This window comes from Dromiciops gliroides, chromosome X (genome assembly GCF_019393635.1).
Source record: "Dromiciops gliroides isolate mDroGli1 chromosome X, mDroGli1.pri, whole genome shotgun sequence".
Classification (NCBI taxonomy): Eukaryota; Metazoa; Chordata; class Mammalia; order Microbiotheria; family Microbiotheriidae; genus Dromiciops; species Dromiciops gliroides.
Genome location: NC_057867.1, coordinates 76,478,066 through 76,484,771, shown reverse-complemented (window position 1 = coordinate 76,484,771; position 6,706 = coordinate 76,478,066).

Sequence of the window (6,706 nt, the reverse complement as noted above, 5' to 3'; positions counted from 1 at the left end):
TTTTCACTAACATCCACCTGTATTTATTATTTCCTTGAATTTTTTGAAAACCTTATTCTGAGAAGAGGCTTGTTGGTTTCTCCAGACAACCAAAAGGACCCAGGACACAAAAAAGGTTCAGGGTTCAGAACCTCTGATCTAATGCTAACAAACTTTGTTTTTCTTATTATTTAGATGAGAAAATTCATCCACGAGAGGTTAAGTGCCTTGCCCAGTGTTCTTAGAGTCAGTTGGTAACAGAGCGAGTATCAGAATGGAAGGTCCCACCTAACCATTTCCGATGACTTCTGCTACTACAAGTTGGTTGCCTATCATCGAGGGTCACAGAAACAACAGATAACAACAAAATGACACCTGTGAATGTTGGCATACATTTGCCCCATAGAAAGACATCCTATTTGTAAGGACTTTAAAAATAAAAATTCTCCATTTTGTAATACAAAAATCAATATATGGATTTAATCAAAATATCAACACTTTTATTTGGTTTCAGATACAGATCTCCAGGGAAAAGACAAATGAGGAAGAAGTAGGATAATGAAGGTAGTGCGATCCTTAACAATGGTAAGTAACTGCATCTAACTTACAACGTGCATCTGAATGATAAATTATAGTATTTGTTAGGTATTTCTATCTCAGTGCATTTATCATATTCAAAGTAAAGAAAAAAAACAAAGCAAAACTCCTCAGATAGAAATATGATTAGACTGTTGTCTGCTGCACTTTACCCTAACCTCTCATCATTTATAGAATACTATAGGGTCTCTCTCTGCAAACATTATTGATCTCTCATTAGAGAGTGCTAGAGTATGATTCATGATGTGAGTCACAGATTCCCAAAATAGCAGAGAATATAACCTCCAATTCTATCACTAATTTATCAGGTGTCAGTGTAGAAAGAAAGTTATCAACAGTGAAAAGTTGTTACAAGATACAGAACTCAGAAATAATTTTTTAATCAGTAAAAATGTTTTGATTTCTTATGTGTGTAGATGTTGTCAATGTCCAGTTGGGAAAAGTTAAAGCTAGATCAATTTAGACACATTTTTTTTTAAAAAGCCCAGAAAAGTTAACAGTTATTTCTTTTGTTGTTTTTTGTTTGTTTGTTTTTTTGTTTTTGTTATTTAGTGAGGCAATTGGGGTTAAGTGACTTGCGCAGGGTCACACAGCTAGTAAGTGTGTGTTAAGTGTCTGAGGCTGGATTTGAACTCAGGTCCTCCTGACTCCAGGGCTGGTGCTCTATCCACTGTGCCACCTAGCTGCCCCGACAGTTATTTCTTAATAATATATGCTTGGCAAGATTATAAAAATCCTTGAACACAGTCTAGCATTTCTAAAGCACCTAATGTGTGTGCAAGCTCAATGCTGGGCATCAGGAAAGGTACAAGGGTGAGAGAAACACAGTTCATACTCTTCCAGAATGTATAAATAGATGATTTTCATGCTCCAATAAAAATGGAATTTCATCATTGGGGATATTCATTCCCTCCACCATTACAAAATACATTGAACCTATCTACATGTGCTAATTGTATGCATTTCTTCTCCATCCTTCACAAAGCATCTGCACCTTGCCCTTGAGGGCTTCTTATCAGTCTTTTAGTATTTTGTAGGTGACAATGTGCCAGGCCTTCCACTTACGCCATGACTAGCCCATTGCCTTTTCTGGTCACACGTGTCTTTAATGATGCCTTTTCCATCAGCTCCTAGAGGCAGATCATCGATGGTCCTGTTCTGTAGCCTGCTTCTCCCTGCCGTGGCTTTCTCCATTACCTTTTCAGCCACCTGTGATCTGAATGCTTTGTAGTTCATGGATCTCCACAGTGCAAAGCCGTTTACCTTCAGAAAGAACATTGGAGTTGGAATGGGACCATTATATGATGGAGTATCTTGAGATCACTTAATATACTTCCCAGTTGTCTACATACATTGTACCCTGTACTCTTCTCCCTCCTATTTACCTCTGGGCCTAGATCTTTGTGCTCATATACAGCTTGTCTTAGATATATGTAGGCATTAACTCACTGTTCTTACTGTCTTAGTATTACTACTATAATCTGGGCAATATGTACTCTCCTTACTCTGCTGTTTGTATTTCTCATTGTTATAGTCACTCTCTACTCTTGATAATCACTCACAGTCCATCCATGACTTAAAATCCTATAGGATTTGTCCATGCCCTGTCAAATAGCTGCTACGGGGATTTCACCCAGTCTGCCTGGGGCCTTTCTCTAAATCTCTTGATACTGTCTACATGACACTGGAGTGTGTGGGCTGTGCATTACCATCCCTTCTTTGTATACTTGGTATGTTCCATTTTCTGTGGGTATGCTTATCTTTTAATGTTCTTTGATTTCCTATTAGACAATGTAATATTCTGAGGCTTGGTTTTATTTTTATTTCTTCATATGGTAAATCAGATACAGAGAAGTAAGAGTTCAGATGTGATACCTTCCCTGACACTGGCAGTACAAGTAAGGTCCTGCAGTAATACAAGTCTGTTTCATTCCATGTCTTTGTCATAACTCCCTCGCTCTCATATACATGTTGTTGAGCCAATCTAGTCTCCTTAGTTCTTATCTGAATTTCATTTTTCCTGATCTTTCTTTATTAATTATTTTGTGAAATTATCATGTTCATATTTTTCTGTCTTTCTGTGCGATTTCTCTCTTCGGAGAAATTGTGTGTTTGGACACAAAAGGTACTTCCCAACAAAACACCTGAACATCCCCATATAAAACCTGTTACCTGAGAGGGACTAGGGATTGTGATGTGAAAAGCAACAATAAAGAATGAAGGTCACTGAATGTTTTTAAAATGACAAGAATAACAGAGGGATAGACCATCAAAACAAATCCAGAAGTTAAATTGTAATTTCTTAGAAGTAAAAAAAAAAAACAAGCTAAAACAGTTGGCATTTGCATTTTGATATATATATATATTTTCTTTTTTCTTTATGTAAGAAAATGTTTGTTTTATTTAATATTTGTTAATTTCATCATTCAAAAAAATAAAAAAGTTTGAAAACAGTTGAACAAAACTATCTAATAACATGATTACAACTGATATCCACATCATATTATGCTTTTGTACCTTATTAATTGACACAAAGAATGATTGTGTCCTTTAACTTTGATGGTTCCCTGCACTGTACCCTTCCCCCTTATCTTCCTTTTAAACCTCTTATAAGGGGCCTTGGACCTCCTAGAACCCTTCCCTATGGTGATAAGGAATTGCCAGCTGTCAGGTTGCCTTCATTTCCTTCAGTGAAATCTGAGCTTCTCAGACCCCATCCACAGATGCCTAGAATGAAATAAAAACATACCGTGTGATATTGTGAAAATCAGAGCGCCAACCCCCTGCTGAGGACATTGTGAGAACCAGGGCAGCTCCACCCTATGGAGAAATCATATGACTATCATACGGAAGTTACATCTCTTCATAGAACTGCCTGTAAGTAACGTCAATCAATGCTACCAGCCAATTAGCTTGGAGCTATGTGTGGGGACCGCCCCTCTTGTGGTCCTGCAGAGAGCTTCCCCTCGGGAAGTACAGGGGATCTTTCTCTTTCCATTGGAGGTCGCAATAGGGGCAACAGGTGCAGGGAGCTAGGCTCTTTCTTTTTCCATGTGTTCTCTTTACTAACCCCTAATATACTTCAATAAATGCTTAATGCCCCAAAGACTGGTGCTATGAGTTTCTAATTTAAGGTGACCACTCATTAGATTTTAATCATAGCAATTAGATTTAAACATCACGACATCCTTACTTTTGATCTTTCCTTCACACCTCCCCTCTCAAATCCCATCATCTTTAGAAGATTTAGGTTGAGTTGGTTAGGCACAGTGGGGTGTCTATTCACACCAGTTGGATGAGTTGGAAGTTATCAATTGCACGCCTTCCTGATAGAGAGAGGAACTCAAGGCTTTAGCATTTGTCCCGTCATTCAGTCAGTAAGCATTACTTAAGTGCTTACCATGTGCCAGGCATTGTGCTGAGTATTGACAATACAAAGAACAATAAACACATGCTCTTTGCCCTCAACAAGCTCACATTCTTATGGTAGAGATAACGTCCCCAAAACTACACCTAAGATTTATACAATGCAATTTATTTTTAAATCTCAGAGGGAGGATACTAGCGGGAAATGGAGGAAGGTCCACAGTAGCTAAGATTTGATCTGAGGCTTGAAGGAAGTCAGAAACCAAAAGGCTGAGGTGAAGGGACAGAACATTCCTGGTATAGGGGAAGGCAACAAATGCAAAGACAAAGATGGTAGTTGGAGATAGAGTGGCATGTTCAAAGAATTGCAAGTAGCCAAGTGTAGCTGGATCATAGAGTAGATAAAGGTGGAAAATTTAAGAAGACTGGAAAAATAAGAAGAGACTAGTTTCTGAAGGGCTTCAAATGCCACTAAAGTTTATCCAATGGAGGGATGATATGTTCAGAATTGTACTTTATGAAAATGTCTTTGGCAACCAAGTGGAGAATGTATTGGAGTAGGAGAACCTTGAGGAAGGGAGACCAACAATAAGGCTATTATATGAGTTGATTAGGCCCTGTATCAGAGTGGAGACTGAATGTACAGAAGGACAGAATGAATAGAAGACTAACATAAGACCTGGCAGGAAATTGGATATGTGGTATGAGGGAAAGAGAGGAAAGGAAGGGCGCACCTAGGTGGCACAGTGGATAAAGCACCGGCCTTGGATTCAGGAGGACCTGAGTTCAAATGCAGCCTCAGACACTTGACACTAGCTGTGTGACCCTGGGCAAGTCACTTAACCCTCATTGCCCCGCAAAAAAGAAAAAGGACACTAACATTGTCCTTTGGCAAGAGTGAGAAGTTTGGAAGAGGGGAGGATTTGAAGGAAAAGAGAATATGATGAACCTTTTGAAGCATATTGAGTTTGAAATGACTATAGGTCATCTAGTTTGAGAAGCCCAATAGGTAATTAATAAATTGAGACTGCAACTCAGGAGAAGTTAGGGCTAGATATATAAATATGGGAATTATCTGAATTGAGATGCTGACTGAATTTGAGGGAGCTGATGAGACCACTAAACAAGATAGTAGAGAGGAAGAAGGGCATAAGACTTAGGAGAGGTCTTTGGGGGACATGCACAATTAGTGGGCATGATCTGGAATCAGATCTAGCAAAGAATACTGAGAAGTAGTCAGGTAGGAGAATTAGAAGAGAGAATATCATGGAGAAGAGAGTAATCAGCAGTGGCAAAGGTTGCTGAGAGGTCAAGAAGGATACGAATTGAAAAAAGATCATTAGACTTGGCAATTAAAGTAAGTAAAAAGAGAGGAGTTACAACCGAATGAGATTTGAAGCCAAATTGCAGAGATTTTTAGCATCCGGTTAGAAGAGCATAGGTGGGAACAGCTAGGTGGCACAATGGATAGAGCACCAGCCCTGGAGTCAGGAGGACCTGAGTTCAAATGCAGCCTCAGTCACTTCATACTTATTAGCTGTGTGACCCTGGGCAAGTCACTTAACCCCAATTGCCTTCACCAAAAAAAAAAAAAAGAGCATAGGTGGTGAATATAATATCTTTCTCAAGGAGTTTAGCTGAAAAGACCTAATGTCAACAGATTAGAGCACTTCTCTGAGATGGAACAGTTTTTTTGCCAAGTTGGAGAGAAAGTTGAGCCAGCACAAGGTGGGCAGCAGTGGAGCAGAAAAGGAGTGGGAAAGTTTCAGAGATTTGGTGATAGCAGTACATTTGATCATCTGGTTCAGAACACTCACAGATATCAATACTGGTAGAACATTAAATAGGTAGAACACTCTGAACTCATATTGGTTTGCTCAGCTACAGTAGGACATACTGTAACTTGCCTCTGAGATAGTAATGCCATTTTGGTCCTCTTGGATAACCAAAGACAACAGCCAACCAACCAACGGACAAGAAAAGGAGAGTGATAGGACAATACCTAGCAGGTAGGGTGGGGTCAAAGGAAGGGCTTTTGTTTTATTTTGTCTTGTTTTAAGGATAAGAGGACACAGACATATTTGTAGGAAGCAGGGAAGTAGCCAGAGAGAGACTGATGATGAGAGAGCAGGGGTGATAGAGGAGGCAATCTGCTACCATAAAGAGAATGGAATGAAAGGTGCATAAGAGAGAGGGGTTATCCTTGACAAGGAGAAAGGACACTTCTTCATAACAGGCAAGAATGAAGAAGTTAGTAGAGGTAGATATCTAAGTGATAAGGGATGAGGAGAAAAGAGGTAGCTGTCAGCAAATAGCCTTATTTTTTTTAATTATGAGGGGGCAGAGCCAAGATGGCAGAAAAAGGCAGGGACTTGCCTGAGCTTTCCCAAATTCTCTTCCAATTAATGTTAAAATAAGATCTTAAAACAAATTCCAAAGTGGCACAATCCACAAAAGGATGGAGTAAAAGAATGTTCCAGCCCAAGACAACTTAGAAAGTTGGCAGGAAAGGCCTGTTGCACCAGGGTGAGAGTGGTGGCAAGTCCAGTCAATGCAAGATGTGCCCCAGAAAACTAACAGTAGGCCTTTGGGAACACTGAATCAGTGGCAGTAAGTGGTGGCTTCTGGACTTCTCAGTTCATAGATGGTAAGGGAGTCAGACAACTGGTCAGAAGGAGATTATAAGGATCCTTTTGCTGGCACCAGACACAGAACTCTGTTGCATTATTTATGTCAAATTATATATTCACATAATTTAAAATAT